We start from the raw sequence: 25,443 nt of genomic DNA, 5'->3' as shown, positions 1-25,443 counted from the left end.
TTAGGTGTTTGTCATCTCTTTAACATAACTCTTCGGTAATGATTTATAACAACTTGACGGGCTGCTTGCTAATTCAAAATATGCTACACAGATTTAAACAGTAAAAGGAACTGCAAATGTTTAAATCTCTCAAGCTTTCAGCCAAGACAAACTCTTCAGCTAGAGTAGATTTCCATTTGCTAAAATAATTTAGGAAAGGATGTTTTCCTCTAGAGCACATACATTTGTCCTGGGGAGGGTCTAGGAAGGGGAGGGGAAAGCTGAGCCAAACCAAACTTTCAAGTTTGTGGAGTGTCAATACATCGCATGGCAATTAATGTGCAAGACCACAGAGTGAGATGTGTTACCTCATGATGCAACACCACATCTCAAATAACCAGTTCAAGCAGCGCAGCTGAAAAGGACATGAAGTATGTGTAATAACAACAGAGACCTGGACCATTTGCTCTGAATTCTTTCTGCAGACAGAAGTGTGATGAATGGTCACACAAAACCAAAGTACATTGCAATGACATTTGAGAGAGAAACAGATATGAAGGTAACATCACAAGTGCACTTGAACAACAAAAAAGAAGAGGAAAGTCTAATAACACTTAATTCTACTGGAAAAAGCAAGGACTCAAGACATTCAGGATCACTCCTGAACAGTAAATAAGAGTCAAATCTTCCCCTCCATGGGCAAAAAGAAAACTAGACCACCAGAAACTGAGTTTCAGCTGATCTTGTTGGCAATAGGTAGAGTCAGAGTCATGGGATAGCCTATTCCAAATGCTCACTCAGAGTTAGGGTTTCTGTATAATATAATGCTGACAGACTCGAGTCTTATATTTTTCAGAGGGAAGGAGGCCCAACAGGCATATATACATCTCCACACAGCTATTAGTTGAGAATCTACAGAGCTGAAAACCTGGGGAGGGGCTTCCTCTGGTTCCAAGGGCAAGGAGATGAAGCCATTATGCAGGGCCGGCTCCAGGCCCCAGCACGCCGAGCGCGTGCTTGGGGCAGCATGCCGCGGGGGGGGCGCTCCGTCCGTCGCCGGGAGGGCGGCAGGCGGCTCCGGTGGACCTCCCACAGGCATGCCTGCGGATGCTCTACTGGAGCCACGGGACCAGCGACCGGCAGAGCGCCCCCCGCGGCGTGCCGCTGTGCTTGGGGCGGCGAAATTGCTAGAGCCGCCCCTGAAGCCATTGTCACACATCTCCCCTCTTCCATATGTGTCTACTGGTTATAGCTGGTAATCAGGGTTGGACATGCCCACAGGTATAGGGGAACTCATCCAAAAGGCCCTGACCCCCCAAAGCCTAACCCACAGATTTCAAATATAGCTCTGGAATATTTTACTGCTTCTCCACTGAGTAACTTTTAAAAAAAAAGTCTTTTTAATCTAATTTTAAGAGACAACAATGAGATGCAGAACTACTTAACATTCCATCAGACATCCAGGAGACAGATGGCCTCTAAACATTCCACCCCTAAAACATCCACCACCACAATTGTTAGGGCCTAATTTTTCCATAGTTTAGCCCCAAATGATTTTAAGCACTGGCTCCACCCCAAACCACAGTCCATGAGAAGCCAGGGTGGTGGGGTTCTCCCAACTGCCTTTTTCCTGGAAGCCCTTGTCACCCCACTCTAAAGCTGCTTGTGCCTGTGCAGTCTCCAGCCCCCTCTACATGCTTTCAGATACTGGATGCCTGGGATTTAAATCCGTAATAGGATTTTTAGTCTCATTTGCTGAAGGAGGGGGTTGGAGGAAGAGAAGAGTGGAGAATCCTCAAAGTCTAGCAGAGATATGAATACAAGTTTCAGCATCTAGCACAATGGGGCCCCAGTTTGGCTGGCCTCTAAGTTCTACTAGAAGACAAATGTTAAATTATAAATCCACAAATGAATTAGGATCACCTGTAATATTTCAGATATTCATTCCCAAGAGACATCATCCTGGAGATTTCCTGGTTCTCTCACACCAGAGCATTACTAGCAGTAGTGTAGGAAATGTTAAGCTCTGCATAGCAGCACTAAGAACACTTTCAGAACATTAAAAAGAGACCAAAAATCCCTGTGCAAACACAGATACAAATTTTGGACAAAATTCTCCTCTCAGAGCCACAAGGCAGATCTTGACTCTGCTCACCATTCAAATGCACAACTCCCAAAGTTTCTTTTGAAACAAATGCTAGAAATAAAACAGACTAAAATTAAAAACAAGGAACAAGAAAAACCTAGAAGCTAAAATGTTAAAAAAAAAAAAAAAAAAGCACTGTATGTTGGCCCATGTTCTTATTACCTCCTCAGGTCTGGCAATATTGATTGCTACAACACACCCCATATGCAAGGGCAGTGCAGAATTCAATCCACCTGTAAAATCTTTCCACAGCCCTCCCTGACTCTCTCACTGCTAAATACCAGTATGAGTACCTGGCTTTTATATCAGACCGGATACTGAGTTCAGAGCCTGCTCCCTTACATTATGCTATTCCTTAAACATGTTAGCCTTTATCAGTAGATCCAGATTTGTTTGGGTGGGAAAGTTGTTTTAGTTTAAGTGAACAATTAAGCTTTCCAAACCCTACATGGAATCTGCACTGCTTTCCTGGTGATACTGCAGTGCAAGCAGAGCCAATAACTAGGTCAATGATAACGACTTACCAAGTAGAAAGAATGTGCTTGAGTCTGGGTAGACTGCTCCATGCTAAAACCTATCATCCGTAAAAGCACCTTTTTGATTACTTTTGTTTTGCCCTAGAGAATACCTTAATGTTTTATTGGTAATATAATTTCTGGATAGCAATGTTGTCTTGCCAATAAAAGCACAAGAAAAGAAAGGAAATAAGGTGAAAGATTAGAAAAACAGCATTGCTGTTATTAAGCCTTTAAATTATAGGCTTAATTTCAACTAAATATTTGGTGTCTTTTGTACTGTTTATAGTAACCTGATTTTTTTTCCTAAAAAGAAAATCTCATTACTGCAACACAGTGTCAAACACCTATATGGTTAACTACATCTGTGATGACTATGCTTCAGCTACAAGTAATCTGTTAAACAGCACATCCCCAGCTGGGGACCCTAATTAGGGTGCAAACTGCCATCCAATCCCCTTGACAGATTGATGAAGGAGACCTCTCACAAGGTGATCCAGAAGGCAGCATAGATACCATTAATCATTTATCTGTTGATGAGAATACAAAAAATTCTACCATTTAGAGTTTTATACTCGAAAGTACCTTGAGAAAACTAATGCCTAGAACACTAGTCAAATATAATTAGAAGGCAGACTTTAGTCCTTAAGTTTTAAGCTAAACTTAAAATCTAAAAAGACATGCTCAGACTTTAAGGAAATTTGACATTTATGCTTCTGTTACTTTTTTTAAAAGTCGGAAAAAAACCAGACCGGTCATGGAGTTTTGTTACAAGGGTAATAAAAGTAGTTAGGCACCTAAATCCAGATTTAGCCACATAAATGTCAGGTTTAGGTGCATAAATCCCAATTTTAGGCTCCACTGAGATCCACAAAACTCCCACCAAACCCTGAAGATGCCTCAACTCACTTGCCACCTAAGTTTGGAAGGTAAAAGGTCCCTTAGGGCCTCAGGGCATGCACACTGCTGCCTCACTCCAGCTGTCTGGAAGCCTATGTACCCCCAGAAAGATCCATGGATCAGGGGAAGGCTGGCAGACAAATACCTATTTCACATGCAGGACAAACTAGTAGGTGTGCTCACAGAGCACCTACATGATCAGGTCCCATTCAAACTCTGATGGAGGAGGAGGTGGTGGTGGTACTGCTGCTACTGCCACCCCTGGTAACTTTTAGCCCAATGATTAGCACACTTGCCCAGGATGTGGGAGAGCCAGGTTCAATTCTCACTGGTATTGGGTGGGGAGGGAATTTGAACAGGGGTCTCCCACCTGTCAGGAAATTGCTCTAACCCATGAACTATGAGATATTGTGCTATAAGGTCCTTTCACTCTCTCCTGATGAAGCTGTTCCACTGTAGATTAAATAATGAAAGAGCAATTGGAAAAGGAGGACTAGACAGTGGGTCTCCCACCTCCCTTGTAAATGCCCTAACCACTGGGCTACAGAGTCAACCCCCCTCTGGCCCAATGACTAAGGTCAATGTTATCCACAGTGGACAGCCATTGGGCCAAAGAGAATGAGAATGACTCTTCTGAGAAGCAGGAGACCCCTATTCAAATCCTTTCTCCCCCTGCAGCAGAAAGGAGAATTAAACCTGGGAGAATCAAACCTCCTACATCCCAGGTTAATGCTCTAACCTGAGCTAAGAGTTATAAAGTGGGCCTACTTTCACCTTCTTCTCATCTGGTGGCAGCCATTTTGTGTGGCATGAGGCAGGCACCTCACTCCCACAAGAAACTACTTTGGTGCCTATGCCACTTGACTCATTCCTGTTCATAGATTGCTAAACCAAGATAAGCATGTCCCTTCAGCCCAATTTGGGACACAAGCCTATATACCTTGCCTGCCTTTGTATCAGTCCTCACCCACTGTAACTGAATGGGCAGCTGAGCCCATTGAAAATTTAATTTAAAATGTAAATGCTCATGTTTTCTACAATATGTAACTGTAGATTTATTTAAAATACAAAAATCCATATAAAAATCTATACCAAGAACATTAAGTATTGAATAGCTGTATTACACAAAGTCCTGTCTGCCCTAAACATAGAGGCCTTGAGCTAGCCGAACAAGCATGTGCTTAACTTTAAAAATCACACAAAATAGTTCCATTCGCTTCAATATGACTGCTCCCATAAATTGTGTGCATGCTTAAGTGCTTTGCTGGATTAGAGCTTGAATGAAGCAGTGGCCTGTGGAAGGGCAGTATATGATCGTATAATTAAAGACACTATTGTAGTGCATAGGCACAGAGGGGCAGAAATAAGATTGCATGAGCTGCCTTAATTTTGGCATTTCCTGACTTTGAAGTGCTTTTCTTTGCATATATGTTTTCATCTTCCTCATTTAGTGTGTAACCCCACGCCTCAGACACTCATACCATTCAAACCTCGCAACAAGGCACTCCAGACCTCAGCCGTATTTGCCACACAAGCCTGTCTCACTCACATCTACCCATCACGTGGATTGAGCAGGGATCTTGTGGCAGGGGAGAACAGTATGCCATGTAATTAAGATATATGTGCACAGGCCAGAGCCAAAATTAACTGGGCAACCTCAGCTCAGGTGTTTTCTGACCTGAGTGCTTTGCTTTGCACACTTAGCATTCTTTTCATGTAATTTTGTTATGGAATTTCCTAAGATTCTTTTGTTGTTTTTATTTATTTATTTTACAAAATGGAAAAACTAAAGAAATTCTATCATATGCAATTATTTGCCAGGCAGAAATAGAAGACATTGTCCTGTCCACATAGTATGTAATGGGGCAGGAATCTATTCTATACACAGCATTACACATCATACAGAATGAGACAGGGCTCTTTCACAAACCTGTCTTGTTCCATTGACACCCTCCCAAAATCATATTCCACAATCAACTATGCATTACAAATAAAAATTGTCATGTAAGCAGAATCCCCATAATACGTTAACAGATATTTCCATCAGCTTACCTAAGCATTACCAGTGGAACAATCGTAAATCATTAATTTAACAAAAAGCTGCACATACTGGAGTTCATTTTTCTGAACAGTTATAACTCAGCCACATCAAAATTATTTTCACCAGACCAATGAAAGGAAAATCTGAAACCTGAGAGCCAAATTTCACATTTCTGCCATGTGCTATCAAGGAACTAAAGCAATTTAAAAAGTTTCAGTAAATACACATGATTGCAGAAATGCGTATTTTCTCCACTCACTTCACTACCACAGTAGGCCAACTCATTTTTTGCTTAAATTAAAAAAAAGAAAAAAAATGTCTCCTGGCATGAGAAAAGGTAAAAATTTGGCAAAGTTATAAACATTCACAAATTGCCTGTAGAATGAAAACTCTTGGACAACCTTAACTATGGGAGTTAGTACAACTCAGCTTATACATCTGTCGTCTATAAGCAAAAGGGCTTTAAAGCAAAGTACCTTTACTTTATAGGGTCCTACTATCTGCATGGGAGGCGCGTGAACCACCAGCTGAGAGGAGGCTGAATCCCCTGTGAGCTGGTCCCCACCACCGCCTATTGCCTCCAGCCCCAGAGCGCCGGGAGGGAGGGCGGCGTGGCCCCAGCGCCAGAGCGCCAGGAGGGCGGCGTGGCCCCAGCCCTAGCCCAAGCCCTAGCCAGGGCCACGATGCACAGGGGAAATGGCAGAAGGGGGTCTGGTGGTGGAGCATGGGAGGGGCCATGCCTGGCTGTTTGGGGAGGCACAGCCTCCTCCACCCTATGATACCAGCCACCCATGACTATCTACTAAACATTCCAGGCCAGTTCTGCAACCATTGCTCATTCACTTACTCATGCAAACAGTCCTACTGACTATCTTGTGTGAGCACGGATCGCAGAGTCAGGTTTACAGTAATTATATGGAACTATAGTTTTATATATGTAGTTCTGAAAAAATTCAAATTTCGTACAGCATTAGCCCCATTAAATCCACTTAAATGAAACATTCCACTGGGGACAGCATATGTATCATTAGCTCAATAAGCATGTGTATTTTTTCATCTCTCAGGATAATCTAAAGTAACGGGAACTCAACAGCAAAGTAGAAACTAGTATCAGAGGGGTAACCGTGTTAGTTTGGATCTGTAAAAAGCAACAAAGATTCCTGTGGCACCTTAAAGACTAACAGATGTATTGGAGCATAAGCTTTCGTGGGTGAATACCCACTTCATCAGACTAGTTACTCCTTGCAAGGTGACATCAGCAGTCCTTCCAGTCCTAAATCTCCCCAACTCCATCCTCCGTGTTCTTAAGGGCCAGGCACTCAAACCATTCCCCTCTGGTTTGTCACCCCCACATGTGTGAAATCAGCCCTCCAGTTATGAGCTCACTTTGGCGCAAACACACTCCATGCAGTTTGCACACCAGAGACCTGCTTGGGATAAAAATAAACCAAAAGTTTATTTAATAGAAAAAACACAGATTCAAAAATGAAATAGTAAGGGAAGGCAAACATATACAAGTTACACAGAAAGCAAACAAAGACACAACCTCAGGCTTTACACTTCCATATTAGATAAAATCCCTTGTCTAATACAAGTTATCTTTTGCCTTTGAACAGTTTTCCTGCGTTCACGGACATATTCCTGACTAGAAGCTGCCCCTCGGCTTCTGGATGAAAACCTGAGTTGGAAGCCTCCTTTTCAAAAAGACTTTTTCCTTTCCCTCTGCCCTTTCCTGGCATGTAACTCACGGTTATTCAGAGTGGGGGAAATTCCCTCTTGACTTGAAAGCCAGGATGTCTCAATCTTCCCATTAACTCTAATGGCCCATCATTGACTTTTACTGGGCCAGACTATGGATGGTTACTTGGAGCTGGTTTTCTGTAAAGACCTGGCTAGGCAGGGGTCCATTCTTGCTATGAAGTTCTAGTTGAAGTTGTATTATAGATTATGAACACAATTTTCTACATGCATAAATACATAAATTCATAACCACAGTTGGTACACATAGATAATAATGACCATCAAGTTCAGAATATTACAAGCTTTCACAAAAGATCTTACTAATATACTTTTATAGTACAACAGCACAGCATGCAATCAGCTTATTCATCTGCTCATTTTGGGAGGGTTAAACCTTCTGTTCTCCCCTCGGGTGTCTGGACTGATTGTCACAGACGGGTTCTAATATAGGGTAATATGATTAAAATTGAATGCTTCCTGGAGGAAAATAATGTGCTCTTCAAATACTATTTAAAATGCAGAGGGAGGGCCCAGGGCAGTGGCTGGTGTGTGAACATGCAAGATCCAAACCCTAGAAAATATCACAGCAAAAGCATGATCATCCACCATTCGATAAAGGAGGTGTTCTTGGGCATAGCCATAGTACTTAAGGTACCTGATTCACAAAACAAAGCAAGTGATTAACATGCTCACCTTGTTCAGGGTAGAAAGTAATGGACAATTTGGCAAGTGAAGCATTTCAGATATGGCTGTTAGGACAATTGTTCTGTTATTGTTTACTGGTCATTAATATTACTTTCTCTGTTACACTTAGTTAAGTCCTTTCGCGTTTTGATCCTTTTTTCCTTTAGAGGGAAGAAGAAGAATTAAAGTCATTATTGAAAGTTTCTGACCTGAAGCTATTAGTCCCAGCAGGATTATTCTGATTTTACTTTGCAAGTGTAGCAGAGAACAGCAGGTATGCAAATCCCCATGAAGACAGATCCGTATTAATTCTAACCATGAATATGTAGTCATCTCTGTCGTTGGAAAATTAGTTGTATCTTCATTTTCAAATCTTGATTTGCAAAACACTCCCTCAAATTCATCTCTGCAGGGCTTCACTCAACATCCACACCTTCTGAAACACAGTCAGCCTTACTGAACAATTCCATCTAGCTGCACCAGCATCTAAAACTGTTCTGGCAAATACCTTCCAAAGCACTTTTAGCAGCTTTATAAATAGGGTCTTACATCCCTTACTGCACTCCCTCCTCCTCCTTTACAGAGAAAGATTATTACTATCATTATTAGTGAGGCAATAGGGCTAAGAAGTTCACCTTGGTTAACTGGTTCCACTGGCCCAAAAGAATTTTAGATGCACAGCCACAGCTTACCTAAGCCTCTTGAGCTCTCCTGTATTTCTACCACCTGCCTTCCCTCTACCAGTTCCCCTGCCTTCCTACATCACAGAATTGACACTGTCTAGTCACTAACCTATTACAAGTTTATTTGTTCTAATTTAAATTTTTTAAAAATATCTTGGAGTTTGAGGCAGTTTTAATTAAACAAAATGCACATCATCATCTTCAGATAAACTCCCAAATACAAGTATCTTCCTTTTGAATATAAAAATGAAAGTAATTAATATTCTGACTTCTAGAGGTGCCAGATATCCCAAACAAACTAACTCATCGGCTTAACCACATTGATCAGATCCCCCACCTCCCTCCCAAACAACAATCAAACCCCATCACCTCAGCCCATCAATCTTCTTTCACCCTCAACATCTGAGACAAAAAGGATGACCTTTGCAGCATGCCTGGAAGCTTAACAAATTCAGGCTGTTTTGGATTCAGGGGGAAAGAAAGTTCCAGAATTGAGAATCTTTCAAGAACATCACCCTGGTGGAAAGCTACTCCGATCTCTGCTGGAGTAGTGTCACTTGGGGAAGGGGCCATCAGGTTGACCATGGATGTATTTAAGGGATCCTCTTTAGTTTGTTTTTAGTTCTTGGTGTTTTTTTTCCACATTTCTTGCCAAAATTAGACCTGATGTAAGCAGATGCATCAGAAAGATTTGGCCTGATGTATTTAGTACATCAATGGTATAGTGCATAAAACTGGCTGTGTTTTGTTTGTTTCTTATACTTTCTGTTGGGCCATTTCTCTCTCCGTCTTGTTTGTTTGTTCTTTAAAGTTTCTCTTCATCTCCTTTCTAGCTTTGACCCAAGTCATGATCTGAGTGGCATAAACTGCTCTTCTCCATTCCCCCCTCCCCAATCTTTTTCTCTCTGTTGCAGATCACTAAAACCGGAGCTGCATCATGTCTTTTTTCATTCCTTTTCTTCCATCTTTGTCATTCCATGGTTTCAATCCAGTGATCTTTCTGAACACATTTACAGTCCCAGTTTTTTGCTATCAGCTTCCTTGTTTGCCTCCTCTCTTTCCTCTGTTTTCATTCACCAGAACTCTTTCTTGTCACATCTCATCTTAGTTCTGAGTTACCACCACCTTTCCATTTCTCACTCATGCATCTCTTTTTATTCACATACCAAATTTTCATAGTCTTTCTACACCTCCTTTAGCATAAGTAATTTTCTGCTATTTTAAAAACATAAGCTGTTTTCTTTTCTATGAACCAAACATTTATCTTGCTGCTACCTGTAGACATTTTAAAGCCTCTCTACATTTGTTTATTCTTCAGCCAGATTAGACCATGGAGCAACCATTGTCCGATTACACTTTTTTGCTTGATCATTTCAGTACACTTAGGGCTCAATTTGGATCTGAAAGTCCAAATGACTTAGCACCAAAAAGTCAAATAATTTAAGTATTCAAAGAGCCTGCAGTAATTTGTGCACTAAACCTTTTCTCCAAGCAGATACAATTAAATATACCTGTGCTTAGGATAGTGAAATTGAGACACAGTTTGACCAAAAACTGAGAAGTTTTAATGCAAGTTTTATCTGATTCTGTTTGAAAATAACATATCAGGAGTGTAAGTGCATTATACTTAGAAAAGTAACACAGACAAGGCTAAGGAAGCAGGAAAAAACATCATCGAACAAACAAGGTCTTAAAATGACAAGCTACTCTTTCACATATAAACACAAAAAATAATATATGAATAGTGTTTGCAAACTCCTCCCACAGATCCATAGGGCCACATGACTGCAGGTTGTATAGCATGTCTGAATTTGCCCAATAAAGTAACTTGGGCTGATAAATATCTGAATTTGGCTTAAACTTTTTATTATCATTCTGGGAAGTTGTACTTATTCCTCTACCCAGTTCCCAAAGGTTTAACCCTAGAAGTTCTGCTTCTTGAATGCCTCTGAGTAGGCTTGTCTGTGTTAGTCCAGAAAATATAGAGTATATGGCACATAGACGCCTGGATACATTTATTCTCCAAGAAAATATAAATCAGATATGTTGAAATTTAGAAGTGCTTAGAAATTGGGTTTTGGTTTCATAAGAACATAAGAACGGTCTCATACTGGGTCAGACCAATGGTCTTCCAGCAGTGGCCAATGCCAGGTGCTTCAAAAGGAATGAAAAGGCAATCATCATGTGATCCATCCCTGTCATCCTGTCCCAGCATCTGTCGGTCAGAAGCTTACAGACACCCAGAGCATGGGGTTACATCCCTGACCATCTTCTCTAAGAGACATTGATGGACCTTCCTCCATGAATATATCTAATTCTTTTTTTAATCCAGTTATAGTTTGGGCCTTCACAACATTCCCTGGCAATGAGGTCCACTGTGCACTGTGTGAAGTACTTCCTTTTGTTTTGTTTTAAACCTGCTGCCCGTTAATTTCACTGGGTGACCATTGGTTTCAGCCCATTAGAGACAGAGAGAGAGAGAGAGAGAGAGAGCGCTTTAATCCCATAAATTAATGACTATTCACCATATTTGATAGACTGACAATCACAGTCATGTTATAAATAATCATTTGAATACAAATTTAATAGACAAATAGTTTAGAAATATTCTTTCTGTATCTGTTTCAGCATATTTTATGACATAGCACACAACTGAGTGGCAATTACCAACACAAAAAATGTGTGAGCAAAGAATCTTGGCCTGGGGTTTTGAGGTGTGCCACAGCCTAGGTAGTATGTCAGTCAACCTGCCACAGTCTCCCCCCCAAACGCCAAAAAAACATAGGCTATTTATTTTTCACTGAAAGTAAGTCACGCACTACAAAATGCTGCCATATAAACTGCAAATTGTTGCAGTACATATCCTTTTAGTATTGGTAGATGCACTGGAATGTGTTGCAACAGTGACACAAGATATGATAGGTAGGGATAAGTTATGTTTACGGTTTATACCTGTACCGAACTGCTGGACCTGTTTGGAACCTGTAGTTGTCACAATATCTTAGAGATCATGTGTTATGCCCAGGCATAGCTGCTGGAACCAGGGGTGCTGACAGTGCTGCTGCACCACCTGGCTTGAAATGGTTTCCATCATATATAGGGTTAACAGCTTCGTTCAATGGCTCTCAGCAACCCCACTATACAAATTGTTCCTGCACTCCTGTGCCCAGGAATTATTTCTCTCACATAATGCAAATCTCAGTTTCTATTCTGGTCTCTATTTCTGGTAAAAAGAAAATGGCTAGGAAACCAGTTCTGAGTACCACAGCCAGAACAAAGAACACTAAAGTTATCAGATGCCTAAGCAGAGATCCTAAGTACTCCTAGATATAGATTAACCACTGGCCGTGTTTTCTGGGACTACATCATGGCTTCTTCTGCCCAACATGATCTGACAAAACGGAAGCATACAGAAGACGGTGTGCTTCCCTTATATGGTACAGAACTACAGCTGTTTGAGTTTTTGCCTGTTGTTGAAGAAATATAGATCAGAAATTGCCAAAATTACAGTTAATTTCTACAGAACTGTGATTTGGTGTTTCTTTATTCTGAAAGGCTGAACTGATCAGAAAATGAGCCAGGCCATGGATAAAATCTATGTACTCACTGTTACTATTATGCTGCTGCAACTGATGATGAAAATTGATATTTTACTTGCCTATTAACAAAAAAAAAGTTATTCATTCCAAGCCAGAGTGGAAATAAAATATTGCTACACTGCTTTAGAATCCAGACCATCTCATCCATTTTAGTATTTTCCAATAGTCACTGTTTTCAGACTATTTCTTTTTTGGGAGTCCTTTTCACATTTTCTATTTAGGTCTCCTTCTATCCATCCCCCCATTACTACAGTTAAATAATGTAAAATGTTCATTATTTGGAAACTCTTTATCTCTGCATTATCATTTCTCCTTAACTTACCTTCCCCGGCTCTTCTTTTCATACTGTACTTCCTAGTCAAGGTATATGTGCTTGAGTTTTAATAGCTTTCATGTTCTTTGTACTATAATTATGTTTCTATATGTGCTTACAGCTCATACTGTCCTATCTCTTTTTCCTCATTTTCAGTACCTTGGTCAAGGGCATCTTACATACATATCTGTACACACACAGGAACAGAGGAATTGCCACAGTGGATCAGGCCAGTGGCCCATCTTGTACAGTATCCTGTCTTTGATATTGACGAATACCAAATGCTTCACCAGATGGGGCAAGAAACCCTACAATAGGGAGTTATGAACAAACCTGCTTGCATAGAAGTTTCTTCCTACCCTCCCCCAATTAGTTTATGCCATGAACATGAGGGTTCCCGGACTCTTGGATTTTTAGTTTAAAAAAAAAAAAGAGACTTACACCCCTCTTTTTTCTCTCACTATGTCTTTCACACTAGGGGCTTGTTTAGGCCTGGTCTACACCTAAAACTTAGGTTGACCTAGCTACATCGCTCATGACCTGTGCAATATAATTAGGTCAACGTATCTCCCACTGTAGGCACAGCTGGGTCAACAGAAGAATTCTTCCATTAACCTAGCTACCTCCTCTCAAGGGGAAAGATTTACTACAGTAATGGAAAAAACCCTTCTGTCACTGTAGTAAGTGTCTATACTACACTAGTAGCATAGATACACCCTTAAACTAGAAAGCTTTGCTGCTTTAATTATACTAGGATCGTTAAAGCAGCCACACATGCTACCCCCCCCCCCCCCCGTCCCATCCCCAAGTGTGAAAGCAGTTATACTAGGATAAAAGTGCTTACACTGATTATAGCTTATTTTGGTTCAGGAAGCAAAATAAGCTATACCAGTATAACTGTATCCACACTGGGGGCAGGGCTACACTACAAACTTGCATTGGCGCATCTGCGATACTGTGGTGCTTCTGGTGAAGATGCTCAAAGCTGATGGGAGAGAGCTCTCCCATTGGCGTAATAACTCCACTTCCGTGAGAGGTGGTAGCTATGTCAGTGGGAGATGTTCTCCTGCCGAAATAGTGCTGTCTACATAGAGGCGGGCATCGCTCAGGGCGACCTAGTTATACCAAAATAAGTGTGTGGTATAGACCTGGCCTAGGACTTATACTGGTATAACGATAGCAGTAAAAAGTCACATCCCCTAACCATAGTAAAACTTTTCTAGTATGGACTAGGCCTAAGTAACTACTAAAATCATGAAAACTCAAACTTTGAGACAAGCGTGCCAATTTCAAGCAATACAGTATTATAAAAGTCTTGTTTCTTGAGCACTTGTCAACAATATATGTGTATACAAAGAAGTTAAGAAAGCTCGAAGAAGAAACATCCCATCACTAAATTGAGAGTCCTTGAGCATCAGAGACACAACTTAAAAAGCAGCCACTACAACATGTAGAGAGCTTTCCTGAATGTCATTTACTGATCCAGAAGTAATGAAGTAGGAGGTAACATGACCCCAGACCACAAATCACCTCTTTCCCCTAGTGCATACATATGGAGCTCAGCAGCTACCATCTGTCTACAACCTATTGAAACATAATCACTGAAAGAAGATCATGTTAAACCAAAATATATAGGTTTAACCCTTAAATATGAGGTTTATTGTATTTTAGTTTCTTCAGAGGATTACAAAAAAAAATTTTTAAATCACATAATAAAATCAGACCAAATTACAGAATATTAATATCGATAGATAAGATAGATATTCCTCGCAGAAACATAGTTAAAAAAAACAGATCTCCAGTCAGCTTTTGAGGAAAGGCTTTTTAGATAGTCTTTAGTGAGAAGAGCCACTTACTTGTAAACAATAATCAGATAATCCATAAACTTTCCCCAACCCCATTGAAGTAAATGTCAAAACTAGCATTGACTTAAAGAAGGATCAGGCTCCTCGTATCAATATTCACACAAGTTATAATATTAAACACTAGGCTAACTGAAAGCCCAAATTAGCACTTTTAGAAGATAATATATGGGTATAGAATTCTTCTGCTTTTGAATTTTAAGAACTTTAAATGATCACATAATTACTAAGTGCCTGATCCTGCAAAGACTCATGCACGTTTAATTAATGCTCTTTGGTGGGTCCCATTGAAATGAATGAGACTGCCCACAGTTTATAGGATTAAACTCACAGACAAACATACACACAGACATTTTTGCAGGATCAGGGCCTAATTCTTTTAAGAGCCCCAAACAAAGAGATACTGTTGTATTTAGACTAGTATTGCAAGATTAGGAAGTATAAAATTCCATTCTTTAGGCATGTACCCCACTGGAAAATATTGTCTTTGGTATTTGTTATATAATGTGAATGCTGTATACCACCTACATGTAACCAATGGAGGCCTGATGATGATTAGGGCTTTTGGGTGATAATGAAATGCAAATATTTACTAATAATGTAGCTAAGAGTGTAATTCTTTACCATTAATTAGTACCGTAAGTTAGCATTAATTGTACATTTTTATCTCATTTTGAGAAGTTTCTTTCAAGCATCAAAATACCTCTTTATTGCTTATATACTTGTTAAAGAGTATACATGTCTGAAAGCTCTAATTTTTAAAAGTTCATTGTACTATATCTATTTATTTCAGAAGCATTATGATTTCTGAAGATCCTCGTAAATGTTATTATAAGGTTACCTCTCCCATCTTTGACAAGGTATTACTTACACCAAATTTTAGTGCTTTCAAATGTTAAAAAGTTCGCCCATTATGTTCAAACTTCTGAAAACATTTTATTCCCTGAGCACTTAACTTGTGGAAGCATCACACACCTGTAAAAGCACAGCCTGTGCAAACTGTAAAAAATATTACCAGGTCCCTTTCTCAAATACTTTGATTGAAATTCATGTATATCAGATGCACCGTACTAGCTCTCATGGTTTATAAATTCCCCTCTGCCCCCACTCCTACCCCTCACCACACCCCTTTATCGCTCATAGCAAATATAAAAATATGAATAGTTGTCTTCCATCTTCTGCACAGCTTCTTTCACAAACTTCAAAGACAATTTACTCCCCAGAAATATAAAATTAAAAATCTCATATTTAAGATAAACAGAAAAACGTTGTGTATTAGAAAAATTAAATATTGAAAATGCTATTTTCATATCAATAAAGGTTTAAATCGTGTGAGACAACTGAAGACAATGGGCAACAAGTATTCCTTATGGCCATACATCCTTTTAAAACACCCTCCACAAATGGTTAGCTCACCATACCAGTTTGGGGGGATTGGGGAAAGAAAACCAGTCATCACAGGTTTATTGCTGGTCATCATTCTTTATTGTCTCCAACACAGATAAAGAACAGGTTTCTACATGATTTGACCTTTGCTGAGTAGTAAGACATGGAGTAAATTGAAATATGAAGAGAACCCAGTGGTTAAGGAAATAAGGAGCATATAAAAGTCCATTGTTTCAATCACTAATTGAAGTGTTAATGTAGAAAAAAGACAAAACAGATGCGCAGCATTATTAACATTCAGAGTACAACTTGAGAAGTTATGTTTTTATAAGCCATCTAGCACTGGACATAGGAGATGAGGTGCATGTTAACCAAAAATGACAACTGAGTACAAGCGATGCTACTTTTAAAAGCCTTTAAACAAGTGCTGAGTTTACAGTGTATCTCCCCAGCCCCATTTTTTTCCACATGCAGGTAAAAATGTTATTATGTTTTGCCCTGATTAATTTTATATTTAATAGCACTTCTGATCTTTTTAAGACAGTTTTAAAACAGCTATTATAGCCATATACTAGGGGACACAAAGGGATATCCCTGAAGATTAGCTGCCTCCTAGTTACCCAACAAACCTGTACCATCCTTGACACTCAGCCTGAAAGATAAATTTATCATTTTGACATTCAACTACAAAGAAAACCACAAAAAATGGGGTCATTTTTTATCATATCCTGTACTATGATTATGTAAGACAACATATTCCGGATATTTAAACACTGCAGAGACTACCTGTATAATTCTGAAAAATACTACTGGAGCTCCTCCAGAGACAGTTTATCGCCTGCAGCAGGATAGATGCTATGAACTGCATGATAGTATCCCTCACTTTTCCAATCAAAAGATGCTTTTAGCTTTGGTGATGCAAGAATGGTGTTTACAGTTGAACAGTGACCAGTGTAGCAATAAAGAACTATTTCCAACCATTTTTACAGAGAGTGTATTTCAAAAGAAATGAAAAGCAACTGATACTATCTAAGCTCTTTGAAGGAAAAAGAAAAAAAAAGTACTGAAGACAGCGCAGAAACTAGACAGTAAAAAAAAATCAGATGTTTTGATTTCACCTATGTAGTTGAATCCCAATTTTACACAGGATCGCAGAGTATTTAAAATCAGGACACTGACTGCAGAGAGTTGTGCTCGGAGACGTAGCTATTTCTTAAACAAAGCATATACATTTTAATTGCAGATTTAATCTGCCTCGTTTAAACACTTTTGCAACGTTTGTTTAATGCCACAGAAGCGGCACTTTCACAGCAAGCGTCTCAACTCCGATTCCAAGTAGTTTATATTAGTAAAACAAGAACGCCAATTAGACTACAGGACCGTACTCTAAAACGAGCTTTGCTTAACCAGGAAGAGCATCCACCGTGTTACAGTCTAGCAGATTACAGAACCCCGCGAATTTCTCCCTTGTCTTAATGCATGCACAGCCTTTGGGGCAATCGCAATGCAGATTAACCACCACACCGAGAGGGAAATTAACTCTCTCGTCTTTTAACAGGCTGAAGCGCTCCTCACCCTAGCGGTTCCATTCCGTCTCAAGTTTACAGTGCGGAACAGGGTTTGTTGGGCTCCAAAGATTTCCATGACAATCTGAGAACATGGTTAGGCTGAAATAAGATCAGAGTTTGTTGAGGTTTTTTCATAAAATAACCAAGTTGGGGGGAGGGAGAGAGAAGAAAAGTCAGTTGTGTGAGGGATCAACCCTTCTGCGAGCTGCTGCTGCCTAGGTCCCTAAATCCCGGACTCAAGGCGCATCCCAAGCGCCCAAGCAATGGGCAGGTGAAAACTGCCTGCAGCCAAGGTTTAAGGTGACCGTTTACACCGGCCTCCCAAATCAGCATCCCCTTAGGATCTGCCAAGTCAGCACGGGGCGGCTGTTTCCTAGCGGAGGGCGGGCTGCGAGCACAGAAGCCGAGGCGGCGGCGGCGGCGGCTGCTCCCTGCTAAGGGACGGGCACTTACCAGCCTTGCCTCAGTCTGCCACGGGGGCTGGCAGCAGCAGCGGCGCGCTTCCCCGAGCGGCGGAAAGATGGTGGTTTAGCCGCGGACCACCCATCCCAGCGTATATGCATGCAACAGCCGAGAGGGGGTAAGCTCTGGAGGTGGAACAAGCGCTTTCTAACGCCACCTGCTGTACAGCTCTGCAGCGTTATTGGCTGCTAGGTGACTCCCCGAGGCAAGCGGGCGAGCCAGCCCCAGCCCCCTCCTACCCTCCCTTTCCTGATCATTAGAGCAGCTCCCCACGGCAGCCTGGGCTTGTCCTGGCGGGGGGCGGGAGGTGCCCTTCGCCCCCCTTCTCCCACCTCAGGTGCCTGGTGGAAGCGCTGCACGTGCCGCGCTTTATGCAACTGCAGGGGTGAGAAAGTCACTAATATCCCCCACACCATCCCCTGCACCGAGCTGGGGGCCAGAGAGCCCAGACCCCTTCCCTGCCCGGGGGGAGGGGCGGTGTAAAGGGCTCAGACCTAACCACCACCACCCCCAGCAGAGGTGGGGGAGAATGATGGAAGACAGAAGGCTCAGACCTCACAGAGGGCAAAGTTGGAGGCAAGAGGGTCTCATTTACACTGGCTGGTTTTCCACTCCCTCTGCTCCTCTACAGCAGCAGCAAGTCTGCCTGGCACCCACCCCTGAAGCACAGGGTGCCCAGTGCAGGATGCACACAGAGGAAGAGCAAGTTGTACCTTTTATCTAGTGGCTGCAACACTTAAGAAATAACTTTGAATTTAGAACAAGTAAAGGCTTCTCTTAGAAGTGGCATAAAAAACAAGGAAACAGAAGTGGGACTAGCATATAGAAAAGATTTTGGCCAAAGCCAGTCATTTGCACCAAACCACGGAAATGCTGTCAGTAATTGGTAACTAAAAAAATAAAATTAAAATAAAGCAGCTTTCCACACTCTTTTAGCATATCTGCAAAATAGCCATGTTGGTCAAAAGCAAGAGTGAACAATTGTCCCAAAGAATATCTTGTCCCACTGGGATGAGATGGAGATGCAGTAACATGAACCTTTTCCTGGTCTACCAGTATTGGCTTCACGCTATGCGGCCCAAGATGTTGAGTCTTTCTCAGTGGCTTCCTTCACCTCAGGTAGCTAGGTGCCGTCCTGCATCTTTGCCACCTGTGTTAGCCATCATTTCACAGCTCTCACTGGACCTGTCCAACTCGCATAATTCCCAAGGTGATATTTCGGACAAGCTCTGAAATATGCTGATGGCATAGCTCAAAGAAGCAATCCCCTACTTCACGTTACACCCCTCCACCATAATGAGGTGCAGGTCAGACTTGGGGAGGGGGGAGTCAGCATCATCTCAGCACGACAACCAAGTTCAGGATCTATTCAAGTTGTACCCTCTCCATACTGTTGTATGGCTGCGAAACCTGGACACTATGCCGCTCAGACTGGGCAAAGCTGGAGCCTTTCCACACACAATGCCAACGTTGTATATTGGGCATAAAGTGGAATGGCTTCATTAGTAATGCAGAAGTTTGTGGTCGCTCCGGTCTACAGGCTACTGGGGCCGTTGTCCGCAGGTGGCATCTTACGCTTTTCGGACATGTCACAAGAATGCCACAAGTCGTTCCAGCGAACATTGAGGGGTGGAAGCGGCCCAAAGGCAGACCCCCTATTACATGGGTTCATCAAGTCTGTTCCAGTGTTGGACTCTCAGGCTATCAAGCCCTTGCGGCCACACAGGAATGGACCAAATGGTGAATGATCGCTACGGCCAACCATTCGGCTAAGCGTTGAAGAAGAAGAAGAAGAAAATAGCCATCCCAGTACTCATTGTTTAATCTCAAAATTAAAACTAAAGTGTGCAAATCAGTTGATTGAATTACAAAGGGCCAAGTGATCTGAAATTACATAGGATGTGGGAGCCTGCACCGCCAGTCACCATTTGTAATCGTGGGGAAGCATAGACAACACAATGGCAGTTCTACCTAGCAAGCAGGCACTATTATTACCCGTGCTAGAGCAACAGTGAAAAAGCTAAGGAAAATGACAGTGTACTCTGACAGAACAGAATCTGGCCCTTATTTAAGTAGGTATTTTATAGTGATGCTTGGGGGAATGAGGACACCATTTTGATAGAATGGGAAAGGACTTAGTGGCAAATGACTTCCTTTTTGCCAAGGAATAGAGGCACTGTCTTTGCACCCCTTGCTATACCTGACGCAGTATCCCTGAAGAGGTTGATTATATCTTCACTCCAACAGGGAGCAGCTCCTCTTGCACTCTGCATTAGAAGCAGCTGCACCAAGAGAAGAAACCTCCTAAGCCTTCTTCCTATGAGACATCTTCTCCTCAACTCACTTTATCTCTTCAGCCAAGTACAAGAAGAGAAAGTAGGTGATAATCCCTTTGGAACACAGCACTTAACACTTATCTGGTAGGTGATAAATGCTGCATTCTAAAGGGATTAGCATGGAAACTTCACTATAAACAGAGGAAAAATCCACTAAAATGCATTGAATCAACTGAGGACTTTTACTTCTCTATGGTTATGTCTATATTAGCTCTTTCTCTCTAAAAGTTCCCAATACTGCTACCACAGTTTCATAGATTCATAGTTTTTTATAGCCAGAAGGGACTATTATGTTCATCTCGTCTGACCTTCAACACAGTCCATAGATCCACAGACAATTTCTGCATCAAGCCCATAACTTCTTATTGAACTACAGTGACCTGAAGAAGAGCTCTGTAAACTCAAAAGCTCTCTCATCAACAGACGTTGGTCGGATAAAATATATTACCTCACCCATCTTCTTTCTCTGAGCTACAACATATCTTTCAGAAAGACACTCTGTCTTGATTTGCAGATTTTGAATTATGGAGAATCCATCATACCAGTAGGTAATTTGTTGCAATAGTAATTACTCTCACTGTTAACAATTTGTGCCTTGTTCCTAGTCTGAATTGTCTACCTTCAGCTGGATCCTGTTATGCCTTTTTCTGCTAGACACAAGAAGAGGCATCTACTATCAAGTATCAAAGGGGTAGCCGGCCCGTGTTAGTCTGGAAGTGAGTATTCACCCACGAAAGCTTATGCTGCAATACATCTGTTAGTCTTTAAGGTGCCACAGGACTCATTGTTGCCATCTACTATCAGAATCTCTTTCCTAGGTAGGTACTTATAGACCATGATAAAGTAAACTCTTACCTTTTGCTTAAATAAATTAACTAGATTATTGAATTTTGTAAATTTCTTACTATATTTTTAATAATAATCCCAATAAATAACTAAATATTGAGTGAACTTTTTATATTTAGCACAATAAAATCACAATATTATATTTTCTTCAGCATTATTATTGTATTCATCATGCAATACTTAAGGCACTTCCATGATGACTCATATGGGTGAGATTTTCAAAACTCAAACTTTGTCAAACTTAAATGGCTCAAGAGCACAAATTATATTGACTTCAAAGTCACTTAAATGCTTTTGAAAATCTTACCCTGTATTTTCAGGAGTTCAATTATTAGTACAAGAGAACTCCAGACTGGCTGAAGTTCTCAAATAAAGGGGGAATTTTGATTTTTGAGCAAAGTCTGTCACTTTTTAAGAAAATAAAAGAAATATTCTTCTCATTCTTCACTGATACTTTTTGAATGTTTCAAAAAAAAGCTACCTATACTCAATAACCCTTTTTCTTATATCAGGATATTTTAATGCTCAGATACAATTAACCAAGTACCAAATGACTGTACACATAATGAAATTATCCCAACTATTTCTCATGGCTCTTTTTTCTGCATTGTTGCTGATGGTTCATCCTTATACTCCATATACTGTGAGCCTAATTACGACCAGTGTGGATCAAGAATAATTCCACTGACTTCAGTGGCATGAACTGGCATTAATGAATGACAATCAGGCCCTTTAAGTCTAATATATGACCTTTGTGATATGACACTACATCAGGGACAACCTCGTTAGGCACCAAAAATTAGTCCACTCGACATTTTTCCCAATTTCCCATTCAACAATCTACACCATTTTAAAGGACAAAGTTGCGTCAGCCAAGAATTTCTTCTTTAGTTTTTTTTTCTTTTAAATCATCCCTCTGGATCACAAAATCCCTTTGATGACGTTATTATTTATATTGCTGATGTTCCTAGAGGCCCCAACAGAGATCAGTGCCCTATTGTGACTAGGCACTGTACAAACACATAACAAGAGAGTCCTGACCCTGAGGAGCCTACTATTTAAATAGACAAGACAGACAAAGTGTAGGAGGGGAAATAGAGGCACAGTGAAGTGATTTGCTGAAGGCCACCCCAATCCATAGCAGAGCCAGGACTCCTGACTTCTAAGCGTGTGTCCTAGCCACTTGGGAACACACATTTCCTTCTCTTTTTTCAGACATCTTCCTGGGAAGTTCCCTGGACAGAAAAAGCCTGCTAGTGTACATAGGCAGTTAATTTCACCTAGTAGCAATTCTGGAGATTTCCCAATCCAGCTGCTCGAGCGGTTGCCAGCCCCCAGTATAGCAGCACTGATGCTGTGTATAGTGAGGCAAAGGTACAGTTTGCACTAGTGCAGTTTACCCTGAGTTGAAGCAGGGAGTGCAAGTTGCTGCTTGTATCAGCTTTGCCTACCTACATTAGGAGTTTGCACCAGTGCAGCTATGCTGGTGCCTGGCCACCGATGGCTGAAATCCCCAGTGGAGACAGATCCTTGGATGTAAAGCAAGCCTACCAAAGAGCAGTGGGGCATGCAGGACAGGAGATGGTAATTCCAACTGAGAGCCCATTCCTTCCCCAGCATCCATTTTGGCTCAGCTCCTAACCCCTCGAGTTAAAATTTCCTCAAAGCCTTTTGGAGGAATAGATCTTCCAAAAGAAGCGCATGAAGTAAACAAGGAGGCATATCTGCACTGGTCAGTTTGAATCACAGAGCCTCAGTAGAGAGAGAGACAATGAGGAGATAAAAACAGACTGTACAGTGAGAGGATCTTAGAAATCTAATCAGCTTCCCACCTTTCAACCCACTTCATTGTTTTCTCATCTAGGAATTGGATGATCGTCCTGTCATTCCTGCTCATCTTGTTGGATGGGTCTTGTAGATCTACTTGTCTCAAGTAAAGGAGAGTGGAACCTGGAAGAGAGTATTAGAAGTGCTAAAATAATTCTCTTTTATGGATTACTAGGTCAGATTAAAATGGGAATACCAAAGCCACTTGAATGACAGCTTGGATCAAGCTCATAATGACCTGGTTTGTGTAGGCCAGGTGTTATGTAGATTGCAGCTTGCTATTGTGCAAAATTTTGGCAACTCACACTTCAACAGCCAGTTCCAAGGAAATTGGGCACAAAGCCACTTACTACAGACAGATCCATCTTCAGCAAGATAGGCAGAGAAACCTTCCTTTTCTGATTCCCTGTCCTTTAGGGGACTCAGTCAGCCTGCTATATCCTGGGCTGTTTTACAAGCTAATAAAAGGATGGGGTTTCAAGCAACATCAGAGAGAAAGGAAACTTGAATATAATACCTTGTATTTAAGAGTCATATCTCTAAGTATGCTTTTTCCTTTCCGTAAGTAGCAAAAAATTAAGTGCAACATTATCTAGGAAACAAAACCTTCCATTATTTGTCTTAAAGATGGTCAAACTATTCATTACAAATTATATTAGTTTGTAATATAGTCTCTTTGTTAGAAAATTAATTTAGTCTCTTTGTTAGAGAATCTTTCACAAACTGATCCACCTATTCTTTGAATGTTTGCAAGTAATCAAGGAATAGTTTGAACCAATAATTCTCAAGACTAGGGCTTGTGTATGACTTATTTACCTCAGCTTTTTTCGCTATTTATTCATATTGCAGGCCTGGTTATATAACCCATGGCACTTTTTCTGCTCCCTGTATGGATGACTAAAACATTTTAATTACACATGGCAGAATTCAATTTTTTTTATTTCAACAGATATCAATGTTTATTTTAAGCATTTTTTCCATTTTTTATCATTTAAAATTTTCACAGCTATGGGAAATATGGAGGGGGTCAAACAATATTATTTAATGACAGTAGATGTCCAAACAGTTATAACAGTTAAAACACAAATTGGCAAAACTACATGTCAAAATATACAAAGTAAATATCCTTAAATCAAACTCTAAGAAGTTCTCAAGCAGCATTTTTCTTATTTTGCCTATCTGTAAATTTTGATCATCGATAGACATTTTTTTTTCTGTTCGTGTGTGTATAACATGAAATCAACATTTACCAATATTGACCAATAATCCTTACAAGCAATGATATGCAGAACAAGAAAGTAAGTATTTTTGGTACACATTTTTGTAAGAATAATTATTCATTCTGAAGTCTGATGGACTTTCGGGATATGTGAACATTTTCACAAATACCCAGAATTTATTCATACATTCACAAATAAGTAAAGATGGCTCCACAAATCAGAGCAAACCAAGTTACTTACTGTTATTCATTAATCAGATTTATATTTGTTGTTAAGCAGTAGTGGATTTTTGTTGGTGATGGTGTTTTTACAGTATTCTACCAATGCTGGTCTTTCTCCCTCGCCTTTTTTTTTTTTAAAGGAAATTTACAGAAGAGAACAACTTTGGACCATATGACTCCTATTAGTATACTGGAACTGCAAATACATGGCAGATTTTTCAAGTACTAAATGCCATACATTTTCTGTTGCAATAATAATAATTTAAGTAGTGCAGTCAACATACATGGCACTATAAACTGTAAGAAAAAAAAAAGCCAAACAGATGATGAATCCTAACCCCAAAAGCTTTACAGTTTAGGAGGCAAATATTACAAACAAGACAAGCAGAAGGTAGCTGTAGTTATTGGGGCTTTAATACTTCATGGAAAAGTGGATTTTGAAAACGGTCTTGAATCTGTTTGTTCCAGAGTTCTGTCAATGGTCAGAAGTTATTTTTAATAGTCTATTCTGTGCTTGGATTATGAGAATTTGAAAGAAAAGAAAAGAAAAAAGGAAAGGAAAGGAAAGAAAGAAGCTACCCTGTCACCCCTAGAGATGGCCCTTCAGAAATCAATGCTAATGAACAAAGTGCAGCACCGGGAGCTTGCATCTCCTTTGCAGTATCAGTTCTGTGGATTCACAGGGGACTCTATGAGTGCCATTATTTATAATTAGAGGGGGGATAGAAGAAAGAGATGAAGTCATTCATCCATGCTTTACAAGGGGTCATATCTCTCTGGCAGATTTAACAGGGATTAACAAATATTCAGTTTAATAATATTCTTATTTGGGGGGCAGAAATCTATTATCTTACGTAATGGAGGGATTTATCAAGACACCAACCATAATTTGGTAGCAGTGCTGACTTCAACATACACTTGGGTAGTGAGCTCCTTAAGAGGTAGGAAAGAGACAGGATATGTAGCTAAAATATTAACAGTGGTTCTGCACATACCACATTGGGTAACAATTGTTGTCCATTACATCTAGGGTATTGGAAAAATTGGATTGGTCAAAAGAGCCTTTTGGATAGCGGACATGTAAGTAAACAAACTGTTTACTCTGAAAGTTACTG

General features: G+C 40.5%; 1 protein-coding gene across 2 annotated transcripts in view; it reads right to left on the bottom strand.

Moving 5' to 3' along the window:
- Positions 1-22,970, bottom strand: part of THSD7B (thrombospondin type 1 domain containing 7B) — a 529,157-nt gene extending 506,187 nt beyond the window's left edge. For both annotated transcript variants that reach the window (XM_045031779.1, XR_006582520.1), the window contains exon 1: positions 22,893-22,970. The gene's annotated coding sequence lies outside the window, so the exon portion shown is untranslated. The remainder of the gene's footprint in view (positions 1-22,892) is intronic.
- Between the last annotated feature and the right edge of the window lie 2,473 nt (positions 22,971-25,443).

The sequence above is a fragment of the Mauremys mutica genome, chromosome 10, assembly GCF_020497125.1.
Source record: "Mauremys mutica isolate MM-2020 ecotype Southern chromosome 10, ASM2049712v1, whole genome shotgun sequence".
NCBI lineage: Eukaryota > Metazoa > Chordata > Testudines > Geoemydidae > Mauremys > Mauremys mutica.
This window is presented reverse-complemented; position numbering and strand designations above follow the sequence as displayed.